The sequence below is a fragment of the Malaclemys terrapin genome, chromosome 5, assembly GCF_027887155.1.
Source record: "Malaclemys terrapin pileata isolate rMalTer1 chromosome 5, rMalTer1.hap1, whole genome shotgun sequence".
NCBI classification, from domain to species: Eukaryota; Metazoa; Chordata; order Testudines; family Emydidae; genus Malaclemys; species Malaclemys terrapin.
In genome coordinates, this window is record NC_071509.1 from 39,695,295 (window position 1) to 39,712,040 (window position 16,746).

Here is a 16,746-nt window from a genome sequence, read left to right on the forward strand (position 1 = left end):
TTTTTGATGAAATTTTTCATATAAATGATAACTTGTGCTAAACATTTGGGAAACTTTTGGTATTTAGAATACTGTCTTTAATTCTTAGTGGTATTTCACATGCCCATGAATAACAAATAATATGATGCTACAGAACATAGTAAACCAAATGCTGTGCTTTTTTACATGAAACACATTTGAGAATATTTAGTAATATATAATTAATATTATAATAATTAAATATAATGTTGAAATATTAATAAAAGATATCACCATTAGATCAGTTCTAGTTTAAGCAGGTATAAATGAGTATATAATGGAAGCCTGAATGTTAGTTTAACTGCAAGATTCATTACTAGCTCTGTGATAATGAAGTTTTCAAGCAGAATTTGAGAGACTTCCCTGTATGCGATTGCCATGCTCCAGTGAGTTCTTCTGACTTTATCAGACTAGACACACTTCCACATCTGAAGGAAATTTGGCTTTGTACTCCATGGCAGTCCTTGGGGGGTGGCATCATCTTCTTTGCCTGAGTACTAGTGCTTTTCTTACAACATGTTCCAAGTTGACAGAGGTGCTTTCATGAGTTGTAGATCATTTCTCTTTATGGACTCAATCATAATGTATCCATGGTTTCATCCATGGTGAATTCCTTTGTATGAAACTCACTCATCCTGTCTTAATTCCAGTTTCTTATCCCAAAAGCAAAATGACCTCTAAAGACTTTGATAACTTTCTACAAGAAATGACAGGTGCTAGAGTGAAGCTTCTTCTTCATCTTTTTTGCGGGGGAGAAGGTGCATGGGAACTGGATAAAATACATAGAGGTATTCCAGTTGTCTTCTTAGATGAAACATCTTTCAGCTAAAAAGCCTTTTTTGGTGAAAAAATGCTTTTTAAGTACCTCTATTAAGTTCCATTTCACCCAGCTCACCTGGAAAACGAGTTTTTAAGTACAGCAAATGTTCACTTTTCCAATCAGAGTTGATTTCTTGCCATTATTTTTAATAGTGTTTGCAGTAAAAATTCTAAATTTCTATTTCATATTTTACATCTCTTTTTTATTACATGGGAAATGTCTATATTTACATAAGAGGCATTTTAATTCTTCCACTTTTCTTTTTTTCTCAGAGGAACCTGTTTACTGCTTTTTTTTTTTTCACTTTCTGAGCCAATTGTTGATGAGTTATTTTTCCATTCATAAGAAAAATATATATACTTAAGTCTAACTTTTATTTTTGATAAACAATAAAACATACAAGAAAAGATAAATAATATAAAGTCTACATGGGAGGATACAGTATATGTGCTGAAATGAACACAAAATGGCTACGTATCTCTGTAGACCTTCATGACTTAGATGATCATTCATACACCATAAAAAATTAACAGTGAATAATCAAAGTGATCCATTTGTCTTTAAACAGGCTGCCCATCTTCTCTCCCCACCAAAGAAATCCCATTATCTGGCAAATACTGTGCATACAAATAAGGAGTACAGCAGCTAAACATAAAATTGTCTAGTGGAAATTCTGCAGACATACAGTTTAAATAAAATAGAGCTAAATTCACATGAACTGACTTGTACCAGATAATTCTACCTCTTCTTACTTCTGGCTTCTTCACTGACCCTGGTTCCAGAGGGATCCCAGAACACTGGAGGAGGCTGACTCTTTACAAAATGCTTTCCAATTGTAAGATTTCTTTTTTTATAGTATAGCTGGTAGGAAAATAGATTTCTGTAATGTGACCTCTATGGGCTGGCCCCTCATTATTCTTTGGGATTCCATATTATAGAAAAGGAGGCAGGTGCCATTTAACTAATATCCTTTTGGGGTTTCACCCTTCAGTGTCTCTCTCCGAATTGGACCTTAAATATAGCTCTTTCTCTCTCCACACATCAAACTATATGCACATATCTAGGTGGCTACTTCTTTGAATGTATATGATACCACTTTTTTATTAGTTATGTTTCATTTAATTATATTAAAATAGTAGTAAGAAACATTAAACAAAATTAAAATCTCTTTCAGATATGGGGAAGTTTTTAAACTATGCAACTAATTTGTCCAAAAAAGCCATATTTATCATAGGATAGTTGCTGGAAAATATATTACATGTTATTTTTTTTCTCATACATAGTTTTAAAGGGAAGTTTTTATCCTTGTGTGGTCTTAATCTCAGAAGCATTCCCATCTAGTCATTTAACAAAATAAATACAGTATATTAGTTTTGGAATAATATATTGTGAGGTACCCGGTTCTTCTAATTCTAGGTAGAGGAGATTGGATATCGTTATTTAATTGGATTTCTGCACACTATATTAATTACAATTACTGCAGTATTTTTGGCACCCTCAGTACAGTACTTACAATGGTAAATACACCAATATCTTTGACAACTGTGGGTGGTAACTAGTCAGTTTTTAATGACAGCAATTGTATATACAGCACACATAGCAGACCTATTTATAGGCATGAGATGCTCAAGGTCAATATACTAAATGACATTATTTGAAGAACTGTCATCCCTAAAAGTGTTTTTTAGCCAAAAATTAAGTGACTAGAAGAGAAATTGTAAGAAACTTTTTCTTCACTCACCCCCCCCCGCCCAAAAGGGGAGGGCAATGCAGCTTTAACTAGAACCTTAAGATGGACCTTGAGAAGCTGTCTAGACCAGTCCCTTGCACTGAGGCAGGACCAAATAAACCTAAACCATCCCTAACAAGTGTCTGTCTAACCAGTTCTTAAAAGCCTCCAGTAACAGTATTCCACAACTTCCCTTAGAAGCCTCTTTTAGTACTTAACTATTCTTATAATTAGAATGTTTTTCCTAATATTGAACCTAAATCTTCCTTCTTTCAGAGTAAGTCAATTATTTCTTGTCCTACCCTCACTGGATATGGAGCACAATTGATTTCTGTCCTCTTTATCACAACCCTAAACATATTTGAAGACTCTTAACAGGTCCTCTTTCAAACTTATTTCCTGAAGACTAAACATGCCCATTTAAAAAAAAAAAAACAAAAAACAAAAAACACCTTTCCTCATAGGTCAGGTGCCCTAAACATTTGATCATTTCTGTTGCTGTTCTCTGGCAATTTGTTCCCATCATTCTTAAAGTGTGGTGCCCAAAACTGTACCCAATTCTCTAGCTGAGGTCTCACCAATGGCAAGTAAAGCAGAATGATTACACCCTGCTTCTTAGATATGACACTCCGATTATTATGCCCAAAAATAACATTAGCAGTTTTAACAACTATATCACATTGTTAGCTCTTTTTAAATTTGTGATCCTCTACAACACCCAGATCCTTTTCCACAGTACTACTGCCTAGCCAGTTATTGCCCGTATTGTATTTGCTCATTTGATTTTTCATTCCCAAGTGTAATACTTTACACTCATCTTTACTGAATTTTAAATCTTTGATTTCAGACCAATTCTACAATTTATCAAGGTTATTTTGAAGTCTAATCCTGTCCTCCAAAGAGCTAGCAATCCCTCAAGCTCTGTGTCATCCTCAAATTTTATAAGCAGACTCTCCATTCCATTATCCAAGTCATTAATTAAAGAATTCAACAGTATCAGACCCCCACAAGACCCTACTGTATATGTCATCCATTTTGACATGGAACCAATGATATCTCTTTGATTAAGTTCTTTCAACCGTTTATGCACCCACTTATGGCAATTTAATCTAGACCACATTTCTTTAGTTTGCTTATGAGAATGTCATGTGAGACTGTGTCAATAGTCTTACAAAAATAAAGATATATCATATCTGCTGCATCCCTTGAAACCATTAGGCCTGCAACCCTGTCAAAGCAGGACAATATTTTGGTTTGGCATGATTTGGTCTTGACCAATCTATGTTGGCTATTACTTTTTACCCTTTTATCCTCAGAGTGATTACAAATTGGTTGTTTAATAGTTTATTCCAGTATCTTTCAAGGTATCAGAGTTAGGCTAAGAGATATATAATTCCTCGTGACCTCTTTATAAAGATAGGTACTATGTTTGCCCTTCTCCACTCCTCTTGGACCTCACCTGTCCTCCATGAGTCCTCTAAGATAACTGCTAATTGTTCTGAGTTTGCTTCAGCTAGTTCCTTAAGTACCCCAGGATGAATTTCATCAGGTCTTGCAGACGTGAATACATCTAACTTACCTAAATATTCTTTAACCTGGTCTTTCCCCATTCTGGCTTGTATTCCAGCTTCCCCCTTGATGTTGTTAATAATAATTGTGTTAAATATCTGATCAAAATTAATTGAAGTCTAAAGCTAAATAGGTATTGAACTCCTCAGCCTTCTGGATATCATACATTATTAGGTCTCCTTCCTCATTATGTAGTGAACCTACACTCTCCTTTTCCTTTCTCTTGCTCCTAACGTACTTATAGAACCCCTTCATATTGCCTTTCATGTCCCTTACTATGTGTTACTCATTTGGTGCCTTAGCCTTTCTTATTTTGTTCCTACATGCTTAATTAGTCTTTTGAATTCATCCTTATCAGTTTGTCCATATCTCCACTTTTTTGTTAGATTTTTTTTTTTAAATTCAGGGAATTAAAGAACTCTGGATGGATCCATATTGGCCCCTTTCTTTTCTTCATATATTTCCTTTCCATTAGAATAGTTTTGTTGTACTTTTAATATTGTTTCTTTAAGAAATGCTAACAGTTTTATCACAACAGTTTTATTGATTAGGAATGATTAATGATTACCTCATTTGCCCACACATTACTAAAAAAGTTATTGCAGTTTGTTGTGAATAAAATCTGCTGTATCCCTTTAAAAAAATAGCAGATCAACTATCAGATCTCCTTTATCCCTGCAGCTAAGCACTTGTCACTACTATAAATAATTGAGAAGATAGGATGGTAAAGAAAACAGGACAGACTCTTTCAATGAGGTAGAGAAGGATAAAGCTGAAAATCAAAGCCATCCCAGAAATATTGCTTAAAACCTGTATTCTGAGAAAACCATTAGCATTCTGAATAAAAACAGTAGTGCCAATTAATAGAATAAATGTTTTCCTCATTAAATTTCCAAACATTGTGAGAAAATGCTAGATTGAGCCTTGGGGAACAAAATTTATTATGAGCATGAAAAATGTTTCAGTTCTGATGCTGTTCTTAAATGACAGCATAATATGTTCTGGATCATTTGACTTTTTTGTATGAAAATGCTATTCAGTGCCCAAAAAGGCATATGCTGCTAACGGCATGTGTTGCAGTCCTTTCTTTATGACATCTGGCAACTAGCAAATGCCAGTCAAAACACAAAATGTCAAGCAGAAACTTTTCCAATAAAAGTATTAGTTCAGATAATAACATAAATAAGCTTTAGTAAATTGCTTCATTAATCCCAGAACACAGTGTGTATAAACAATCTGTAATTTTAACCCCTGAACATTGCATAAGAAGAGACTCATAACTCATTACAGGAATGCACCTTCTGCCCCTACTCTTGAGTTTATTATTAACTTAGAATAGTGGTATCCAAACTTTGCCCAGCCAAAGGCTGCACTGTCATTTTGTCAGGAGCCCAAATTGTCTGATCATGCTTACTTTGCATAATTTAGAGTAATTATAGTTTCCCTTGTTTCATAGAAAAGTATGTCCTGTGGAGATATTGGTCCCAATATCCATTTCTCCATCTGGATGCACTGCATGCTGGTAGTTTTAGTTTGTATTGTCTATGTGTCCATAGTCAAGCTGAAGGTAGCATCTTGCCCAGGAGCCACACAGCCATTTCTGCATTAATAAAACAATTCAAATCAGTTTCGTTTTTAATAGGTGACTTGTCACTGGAAAGTTTATTGCACAGAAAGTTCTACTGAGCAGATTTTTTTTTTCTGAGTTGCAAAGTTTGAATGTTATCCTTTTGTGCTGCATTAAATAGTTCCTATTAATTCATTATGATTCATGGCAGTTCTGCAATTTTATAATTTATTAGCGGTTGGACTAAACCAAAACCACCTGATGAGAAAGAATACAGTTTTTTCTTAAGACTCAGTTACTGTTTTTTGCCAATTCATTCATTTAAAAGATAGGGTGAATTCCAAAGAGGAGAGGGTAAAAAATTAAGGTCTCCAGAAAATTAAGTACTAAAATTGTAAATGCAGTAATTAAATAGCAATAATAAAAATTGTTGGACAACAGGAAATGGACCAGGAGGAGCCGAAGCTGCCTCATGCTTATCTTCCTGGCTTTTGAAGGATAAAGTATGTTAAGATAGGAGATTTCATTATCATAAGGAAAAAAGTTAAATTGGATTGCTGCCAAATATGTAACACGATCATTTTAGACTGGAAGCAGATTAGATTCTAGTAAAAGGAAAAAGTGATACCAGAGGGAATGAAAGGACGTTTCCTGATCCTTGTGACAGGTGTGGGCAGTTTTGAGAAAGGAGAGTGAGGTGCTGACTAGATTATCTTGGTTCAGCAGTATATGAGGGTATTTGGAGACAGGAACAGACTTAGACATTTTGACGACCAGGCAGAAAATATTTTTGACATCCTGCAGTGGCCTGCCAATCAGCAGAGCAAACCAACAAACCAAACAGCCAAATGGTTTTATGCCCCCTGAAAGCTGGTACCCAGAGTAGCGACTGCCCAGATCACCCACCCCTAGAACCATCTCTATGTGTAGACTAGGTTGCAAGTTTATTTCCTAACACAATTTTAATTCTAGAGTGGTATCATAAATTGTATTTTAATATATTAGCTGTCAAGAAAAACCCTTTGTGGGTAGTATAATGGGGTTCATCCACCACTGTGGTGCCTCCTGCTGGCTGTCTGGGAATTAGCTCAGCGCCCTCTTCAGGTGGTGTCTTACCACCACCACTCCTGCTCTAGGACCCACATCTCTCCTATGACCACAGTGTCCTCTCCAGCAACACAGCCCTCTGGCCATGCCACACACTGTGCTCCCCCTTTCCAGGGGACTTGCAGTCCGCTGTTCAGCCACTTCCTTTAGTGGCTACTGCACTGAACTGTCAGACCATTTCCTCATGACACCAGCATCCTCTTTGCCCTTGCATCAGGGCCTCAGACTGCAAACCCCAGCAGCCAGCCAGGAGCTGTATCTCGCTTTCCTGGTCCCTGATAGCAGCACTGTTCTGTCCAGGGTGTTGGCAGTTCGTTCAGCCCTCCAGAGACACGGTCCTTCCTCTCTGGGCTCCCAGCAGAGAACTGCCTTCCTCTGCCCTGCAGCTCCCTTTTCATTTGGGCCTGCTTGGCTGCTCCCTTCAGGTGTGTGTATAAATCTTTGCAGGACAGGGGCGAAAAGAGGAAGAACTATTAAAATTTAGAGTTAGGATATATTGTTTTGTTCCTGGCTCTGCAGCAGGTTTCCAGTGCAATCTTGGCCAAGTTACTCAACATCTCATCTGTTACAGGGAGAAAATCAGACAGTTGTCACTCTTAGAAATTCAAAGTTCTATAAGAGTTATCACAACTTCATATCTGAGATGCCATAATTGTTTTTCTATATTTAGATGAGATTAAGTGTGGTCTAGTAGCCTGAGCAAAGAACTGAATCTTAGAAACTTCAGACTTCTAATTCTCACACTAATTCTAATAGAACATGTGACAGGTTGGATCATAGAAACCCCCTTGGGAGCTGCCACCCAATGTGCAAAGACTACCCCTGCTTCTGCTTTCCCTGCCAGCTCAAGACTCCAGCACCCTGTCTTGCTGAGCCAGACACTCCCATCTGGTTCCAGACACAGATCCAGGGTCTGAATCTCCTGTCCCAAAGCTGCAAGTTTACCTGAAAACAGCTCACAGTAGTGTGCTTGTCCTTAGCACTCAGATGCCCAACTCCCAATGGGGTCTAAACCCAGATAAATCCGTTTTACCCTGTATAAAGCTTATGCAGGGCAAACTCATAAATTGTTCGCCCTCTATAACACTGATAGAGAGATATGCACAGTTGTTTGCTCCCCCAGGTATTAAAACATACTCTGAGTAAATGACTAAATAAAAAGTGATTTTATTAAATACAGACAGTAGGATTTAAGTGGTTCAAAGTAGTAACAGACAGAACAAAGTAAGTCACCAAGCAAAAATAAAATGCGCAAATCTATGTCTAATCAAACTGAATACAGATAATCTCACCCTCAGAGATGCTTCAGTAAGTTTTTCTCAGACTGGACACCTTCCAGGCCTGGGCACAATTCTTTCCCCTGGTACAGCTCTTGTTGCAGCTCAGGTGGTAGCTAGGGGATTCTTCATGATGGCTCCTCTCTCTCTCTGTTCTCTTCCCCCCTTTATATATCTTTTGCATAAGGCGGGAACTCTTTGTCTCTCTGGTTTTCCACCCCCCCCCCCTCACTGGAAAAGCACCAGGTTAAAGATGGATTCCAGTTCAGGTGACATGATCACATGTCACTGAAAGACTTCATTACTCACTTGCCAGCACACACATATACAGGAAGACTCACAGGTAAATACAGCCATCTGCAGACAATGGGAGTCATCAAGATTCCAAACCATCATTAATGGTCCACACTTTACACAATTACAATAGGCCCTCGAGTTACATTTTATATTTCTAGTTTTAAATACAAGAGTGGTACATTTATACAAATCAGATGATCATACTCAGTAGATTATAAGCTTTGTAATGATACCTTACAAGAGACCTTTTGCATGAGGCATATCCCAGTTACGTTACATTCACTTATTACCATATTTTCTCTAAAACTATCTCACTTACATTATATTGACTTATTATCAAGTTTTTATAAAACCATATAGACTGCACAACGTCACAGAACAATAACAATGACAACCAATGTTGAAGTCTTTACTAAGCCAAAATTTCAGGTAGTCAGTGGAAACAATTGATTACAAGCACATGATATAAAGAAAGGAATAGCTGAAAATTCAAGGGGGAAGAGGGGTATATAAAGTTTGTGGAATGCCCTGTGGATTTTTACCACTTTTGTGGAAATTTATCAAAGATTTTCCTTATTTCCAGTTTTAAGGGGATCTTTTAAAATACTTTTCTCAAATTTTGCAATGGTCTTTCACATACTGCAGCTTAGTAGAAAATTCTAGGCAGGGCTACCAGATAGTGCTATACAAATATGCAAAATTGACGGTGAATTTCCCCAGTTTATTGTACCTTTTGCAATCCACTTAAATACTTGCACCCAGTAACTTTCATGCCACTGACTCTTTAAAATAGCACTGATGGTTCCTATGTACAGTAGCTGCAACAAAGAGCAAAGTGAGATCCATGCTTAGATCTGGGCTTAGTCTTGCCTTCTGCCAGTATTTAAGGCCCTGTATCCATTTCTGTTTTTAAACCTCTAAAAGGGAAGTAAAATGGCTTGCATTATACCACACTCCTTTTGTTTTTGTTTTTTGCAACATCAGTGTTTGAACTCTGAAACAGGATAATCTTAAACATGATTCTGGTCTACTGAAAAATGAGCACAGCAGCCAGTTGGAAGATAGGATTTGCAGTTTCTCTTTGAACCACAGCCCGGGAAAAGTGTTAATAACAGCACTTGAAAGGGAAAACACTGAACAAAGGTTGCCAAGTTGCTTCTAACTAAACTGGTACTTGAAAGGTTGAACCAGTAGCTAGTTTAAGGCTTAGATTTCAGTCTTTAAGTATATTATAACTTTAAAGAAACTTAGATTTGGGGAAAAGGGCAAATGGGAGAAATGAGGGGCCATGGTGAATCGAATCAGCTTGTGGGCAGGCAAAGAGACAGAAGGAAATGTGCCCAGTATCTCCATGAACCTTAAATGCTGCAGTGCATCCAATTTTTTTAATGGGTTTTTAAAATGAAATGTAAAATTATGCAATTGTATTTGAATAGCAATAAACCATGCCAGGGAATAATAATGCACATATGGATTAAGTGTCTACAATGTATTTGACATTGTACGAGACACAGATATCAAGACAGTTTGCAATTTATAGCCCCAGTCCTTCACAGTGAAGTCAATGGGGCTAAGTGAAATCAATGAGGAGCCATGCAGACACTAGGCATGCTATATTCCTGAAGCAAGCAGAGAAGGAGATAGACACATAGGTGTCTGTTGTGATGGCTTTATTGTCTGGCTGCAAAACTGAAACTAACAGGAAAGTGAAGCTGTGCACTGGGAACAGAAAGAGTACTGATGCCCCTGAACATTTAAAGGGACAGGGTATCCAAGGTGCACCCCACAGCGATTGCTCTAGGAAAAAATATATAGTTTTAGTCTAATAACTTTTTCATTTTTATATTCATGGGCTAACAGAAAAAAAAAGTGGATCCTCAGAAAGAATTTGAATAAAGACAGCATTAAGGTCTGGCTTGCTAAGGCATAATTTATGTTAGTAACCTACTGGCCTCTTGCTCAGGTGACTGAAGGCACCTAACCTTGATCCTCACAATGCAACAGTGGTATATACACCAAGAGCTTTATCCAAAGCCAACCAAAATTAGTGGAAAGATCCTTATTTATTGTACTGGGCTTTGGAGCAGGCCCAATAGCCTGTTAATTTCAGCACATACAGTTGGATCTTTTGCAGCATAATTGTTATACCAATTGTTATTATTAGTTATTTATTTTGTATTGTAGTAACCTTTAGACCAGGACCCCATTGTGCTAGGAGCTATTCGAATGTGTAACATTTAATAGCAGGTTGGAATAAAGAAATGGCTATTATATCATTCCAATCCCTAACCCCCTTCCTAATTCCAAACCATTCCCACAAAAATTCCACTTCATCATAAAAGTAAAAGCTGACATCAAATTATCTGCTACCTGTCAGGTGTATCACAGCTTTCAGCTGTGCTGGAGAGAAACCAAAAAAAAAAAAAAAAATAACAAAAGATCCCCAACAGCAAAATTCCTAGTGGAACATCTGTCCATGTCCCCTGTGTAGTGCACTTCAATAACATGCCTCTGCCAAGGCATCCTAGCATAATGTTTCCATTGTGAAGCATCCTGCCCAGAAGCCTGATCCTGACGGGTTGTGACTGTTGCATAGGATTTTTCCCTTGGTGGCACTGCAGGAGTTCCTGGCTGGAAACAGGTACCTCAGGTCCTTCCTTATTGTCACTACTTCTCAGCTGCTCACTCACAACAGGTCTTTGTGTTCTCTTGTTAGCACTGGCCTTTCTCTTTCTGTTGTTGGGACCCTCAGGGTGAAGTAAAACAAAAGACCTCACTTCAGATTTTTAAAAATGCCTCTTTTCTGCCACTTTTTCCTCCTGTGGACTCCTACCCTTAATAATCCTGTGACTGGAATCCCTTAAAGTGAATGGAGCCCCTACAACTAAGGCGACCCCAGTAATAGCCCCCTGTCCACTTACCAGGGAAGGGGAAGTCAGAGGTATGGCTGCTAAACTGTCCTTTACTCCTGCATTTCTGATACATACAGCTTGACTATGGCAAAGCTCCACTATATTCCTTCCCCTCTTCAAGACCCCATACAGTGTTTGAAATGCAGAACATGCCCTACTAACCTTTTCCCACAGTGAGGGACCTTAGTTCCATCCTCTACATACCCAGAGCTCCCTCTGACAGCTCCTCCCCACCACAGGAAGCTGTAGCAATCTCTTTTTTCCTTTTGAACACATACTCCTACTGCCTATCCCTTCACCTGAAATCCTTTCCCACCCTCCAATGCACTTTCCAAATCAGCTTCCCCATAAGTACATTTGAGCTTAGGGGCACAATTTCAAGGCACCACAGGAACAAGGTTCATAATGTTGGCTGATAGCGCCATTGGCAGGATCCACCAGTCTACACACAATAACTTCTCCATCAGTCTCCAAAGAAATGGACTCCTCCACAATCATATCCTGAGAACTTGCTGGAGCAACAAAGCCTCCTCAAAGCCCACCAGCTAAGGCTGAAGCCATCTTGGCAGGACGAGGAAGTGAGAGTTCTCATTCCTTCTCTCGCTAGACAGGACATCCTGCCTTAATACAATTCAGACAATTATTGCATAATTTATTGAAACTCAGTGCTTGCTTCTGCTCTTATTTAAGCCAGTGGGAAATTCCCATTGACTTTTATGGCAGAAGGAATGTATCCTGAGATGTTATTACTTTTAAAACTTAAAATATTCATTTTATAAACTGTGCACATGCCAACAGCTATGCAATAGCCCCCCTTATTCAAATAAGGCACCAAAGATGCAAAGTTAAGGTTAAGTGGGTGAAAGATATTAGATGGGGTAATACGACTACTACTGCTATTAGTTACAATTATATTAGAATAATACCCAGAGACCCAATCAAGATTAGTCCCCATTGTGTTAGGTGCTGTACAAATGCACTTGTACATAAGCACAGTTCCTACCCTAAAGAGAAGACAATCTAAGGTAAGACGCAAAAAATGAGTGTAATAAGCAAACAGAAGGCACAAAGCAGGGATGGAGAAAATAGGGAACAATTGTTTTATATACAGTCAAAGGTTACATGACCATTGGTAGTGAATATTCATTTATTACATGTCTGGGTACCTTAAATGCATATTTCCTTCCTTTCTAATGTTTGAAGTTAGGGAGCTATATGTGAGTATGATATGAGGTTTAAAATATTTGGTGAGAAGTTACTTCAAAATATCTTTTTATTACTTTTTGTGGGTGAGTTTCCCAGCTTTGAATTTCTAACATTTTATAGTATATTTTATATTTATAATATTGATGGCCAGATCATGTATCTGTGATCTGGCCCTTCGCAACACAGAAAGGAGGGCCAGATGTTTCCATGGCAATAGTCCCCTACTTTCACTCTGCCCACATGGAGGGCTCTCCACGGGTCTGGGTTCAACACAGGGGTATGGGCCAGCTCTGGTGAGTACTGAAGAGGCTAGAGATGTGTTTTCCCTTGAACTACACCCCCCTCTTCATCCTGAAGTATTCCTCCACCTATTGAAATAAATGACACATTTGTATTGACTTCAGTGGGTGAAAGATCAAGCCCAAGAAAAAACAATAGCTTCAGCCTTTATCATGAAGAGACAACACATCCCTCCGTAATCAAGCATTGACTGGTTAATTGAATTATTTTAATTTACATTTTCTGCATCAATTTTCTTTGCTTTTTTTTCATGATTATAAAGAAGAGCTGCTTGTTAGTGCCACTTTCAATTAAGCATATCGGACCTGCTCGTAGAAACCTTATATTTGATAGAAAAAGGAATATTCATTTGAGCCAGGAGTATAAGAATAAGGCTTGTGGTACATAGGCAGATATTATTATTATTAAAAATCTTAAATTATTTAGTTAATAATTTGGGAGAATAATAGAAAATAACTATAATGAAAAAAGTGAAGTAAAACAAATATAACAAAATTGTACTGAACACTAGTACACACAAAACAAGATTGTACATACTGCATACAGAAACATCTCTAAATAAAATGTTAAAAAGTAGCTTCTATCCCTAGCATTTTCACAAGAATAATAGCTAGAGCTGGTCAGAATTTTTTTCCCCAGAGGAAATTTGAACTTTTTGGAGAAAAAAAATCAAAATTGAAAATATTTGCTCCCCGTGTCCTCCTTGCCTCCCTCCCCCCCCCCCCCCAAATGGGAATGTTGCCACATTTCCTCATGGGAGTTGTAGTTATAGTTCAGCTGTGTCATGTCCCCTTTCTCCAATATGGGCTAGGCTCCCTGTTTGGACTACATTTCCCATGATGTACCAAGATCTGTCCTCTTGTTGGGCTCCTGTGGTGTATCATGAAAGATGCCCCTAGTTGTGGCATGGTGTGAGAGAGTCTCTTGGTGAATCCAGCTCATAAAAGAGAATGGGAGAATGAGGAAGCTGAACTTCACTCCCATGGTACACCGTAGCAGCATTTTTTAATTGAAACTGTTGGGTGTCCTTATTTGATGAAATGTTGAAATTTTTATGGAAAGCAGATAGATATTTTTTGCAAAAAAAAATTGCTTGGTGTCATGCCACAATCCCACCACTCATGAATGTGCTGATCACAGAATGACAGATGAGAAAAGGGAAGAAGAAGAAAAAAAGAGAGGAAGAAGATCTGAAGAAGAGTCAAGGAGCAAGGAGGAGAGGAGCTCCTTCCAATTATTACAGTTCCACCATTCGTGACAGATACACGGTTTTCTGTAAGTTAAGTATGTATGGAAGTATGTGATCTACACAGAGATACATTAGAGCTTCTGTAAATAATTCATATTAAATTGTTTATTTTGTGAATTTTTCCTTCTTTTTGGTTTGCAAATTGTCAGTGAATTGATTTCAAAATTTTCAAATGTATTATTATGTTTTCAAATATTGATTTCTTTAGTTAATAATTCTTAGTCTGCATAATGTTCACTGATGGTGAATTATAAATATTCACAATTTGTCTTGTATTGTTAGGGCCTGATTCAAAACTGAGGTCAGTGAGAGTTACCACTGATTTGAATTAATGTTGGATCAGCTGGTCATGGGGTATTGTTTCTGTTCTCTGATTGGATGATTTATGTAACTTACTAAAAATAGTGCAAATTTCAAGTTAAACATTCAGATATAACATTTAAAATTTGTAATTCATAAATGTGAAATGTGCACACTTGGTTCGTTATTCAGTGTGAAATACACTTTTGGCAAAAATTTGAGCATTCTGGCTAAAAGGTTTCTTTTTGTGATTCTATATAGCCAAGATTTTTTTATATTATGCCAATCATCACAATACCCTGATGCTGCCAAATTGGCTTTCAGCAGCCCTGTGGGAAGGGGAACGCAGAGATAAAGTCACCCTTGGACTCTCACCAGGGCCTGAGGATTGGGAACGATTACTATTAATTCCTATGGTTAAATGACTTCAGAACCATTTTTTTCAATTGAGGCTATTGATATAACAGCCATGCTAATGTTTATAGACAGAGAACTTCACAGAAGTGAAGAAAAGCTCGTTCAGTGTTGTTCCAATTGTCTAAATTACATCTGCATATTATTGGCCTGTAATGTCATGTACTGTGTCCCATGTTTTTGTTCTATATATGACTATTCCACAAGACTTGATAACTTCTGAAATTTTCTAATTCTTTTGTGTATCAGTGTGGTCCTGTTGGTTGTATTATCCATCACCTACTTGTTTTTCAGCTCCCCAAACAGCCAGGTCATATGTTAAAAAAGGTAAAATGATTGAACTATGTGGGGTTTTTTGCCCCTTCATGTCAGTACGTTCTGAGTATTTATAGGTAGAGGAGCTGTCAGAATGTAACCGATACTTGAGGCCTCATGTTAGTCAGAATAACCATTTGTTTTTATTGTGATGCTGATATTATATGACTGTGTGCCTTTAAATATATTAAAATAGGGAAACTACTTAGATAAATTAAGTGATGCAGTGTAATCGGTCTGCAAGCCATTTTAAATGCTGGAAGCCTTGTCTTTGAAGTACTATTATTTAAAGAGACAGAAGTTAACTTTTGTATTACTGTATTAATTTGGAAACAAGAAAGCTTAGTTCTTTCTGCTTACCCCGACAGTCCTCCTTACTTCTAAAAAATTACAGTATTTAAATTTATTACCTGATTACAACTGATTTTTAAGCATCCTCATTTCTAAACCATGAAAGAAAAAATAACTCATATAATCTTATGTCATATGCAGGCATATATTACTCTCTAAGTAGTATAATCCTGTTGAATTACATCATGTCAATTTTTTTTCCACTTGGTTTGCCCCATCTTTAGCTTCTATAATGTTGGCATTTTTGCTGGTGTACATAGCAGTTCTTAAAACTATGTGCCAAATTCCTAGTTGAATATGTAGATGAGCTGTATGGCTGCCATTGCATTTTCCTCTAGGGTATCTCTGAATAAGACAAGCCAGAAATATCTTGTTCAATTTGGTTAGAAACAAATTGACCAAAAATGAAGAGTTAAGGTGTATATTTCCTCTGACTATATAAAGGAAATGATACAGTATATAGGAGAAAACTGATATTTTGATTTAGGGGTATCTATCTTGGAAATATGTACTTAAAACTGTGTGAAGAGTCTGTTTTAGTTACTTTAGCAATGCATGGTTGTTATTTTGATATATTGCATATGAAGCCTACAATGACACATAACATTCTTTCTGGAATAAAGTTATATTTAGTTGGAAGTTATAATCAGTCTTCAATAAGTTATGATGGCTCCTTCCAATACATTTTCTCTAGGGTTACTGTAGTACTGCAGAGAAACATTAGCCAATCATTGGCAAACAAGTCATTTGAAATATTAAATGTGTTCCTTTGATGTATCAAATTCCCAGTTGTATTAAACAAATACAAGAAATACACTCATTTAATATTATTATTGAGTTTACTGCTGTCACAGAGGCTCTAGTCCCCTGCAGTAGTTCCTGTTGCACATTTTCCATATTTAGTCATCTTCAATACCGTAGAACTACATTGCTAAACTGGACATTTGGCATGTCCTTCCATTTGTCCAGGATTGCCTGCAGTCCAGCATAAACCGTACATGGAGGAGTAGCAATGGGAGATTGGTAAGCAGCTGGGAAAGCTAGGGGGAGAGAAGGAAGAATTCATTTTGAATTCTTTAACTGACAAAACTGCTTTTAGAATACAAGAAAGTATATAACTTCCATAGCAAAATGAGAGTGAAGCCATTTGCTCACAGGACAAAGTGTTGTGTTTGTGACAAAGATAGTATAATAAAGTTCAATACAAAAGTAAATCACTTGGATATGTTGCACAGGTCCTTCCCTCATCAAGCACAGCTTGCTGTTTCAGCACAAACCAGGCAAGTATCTATGTGACAGAGAGCACCCAGGGTAA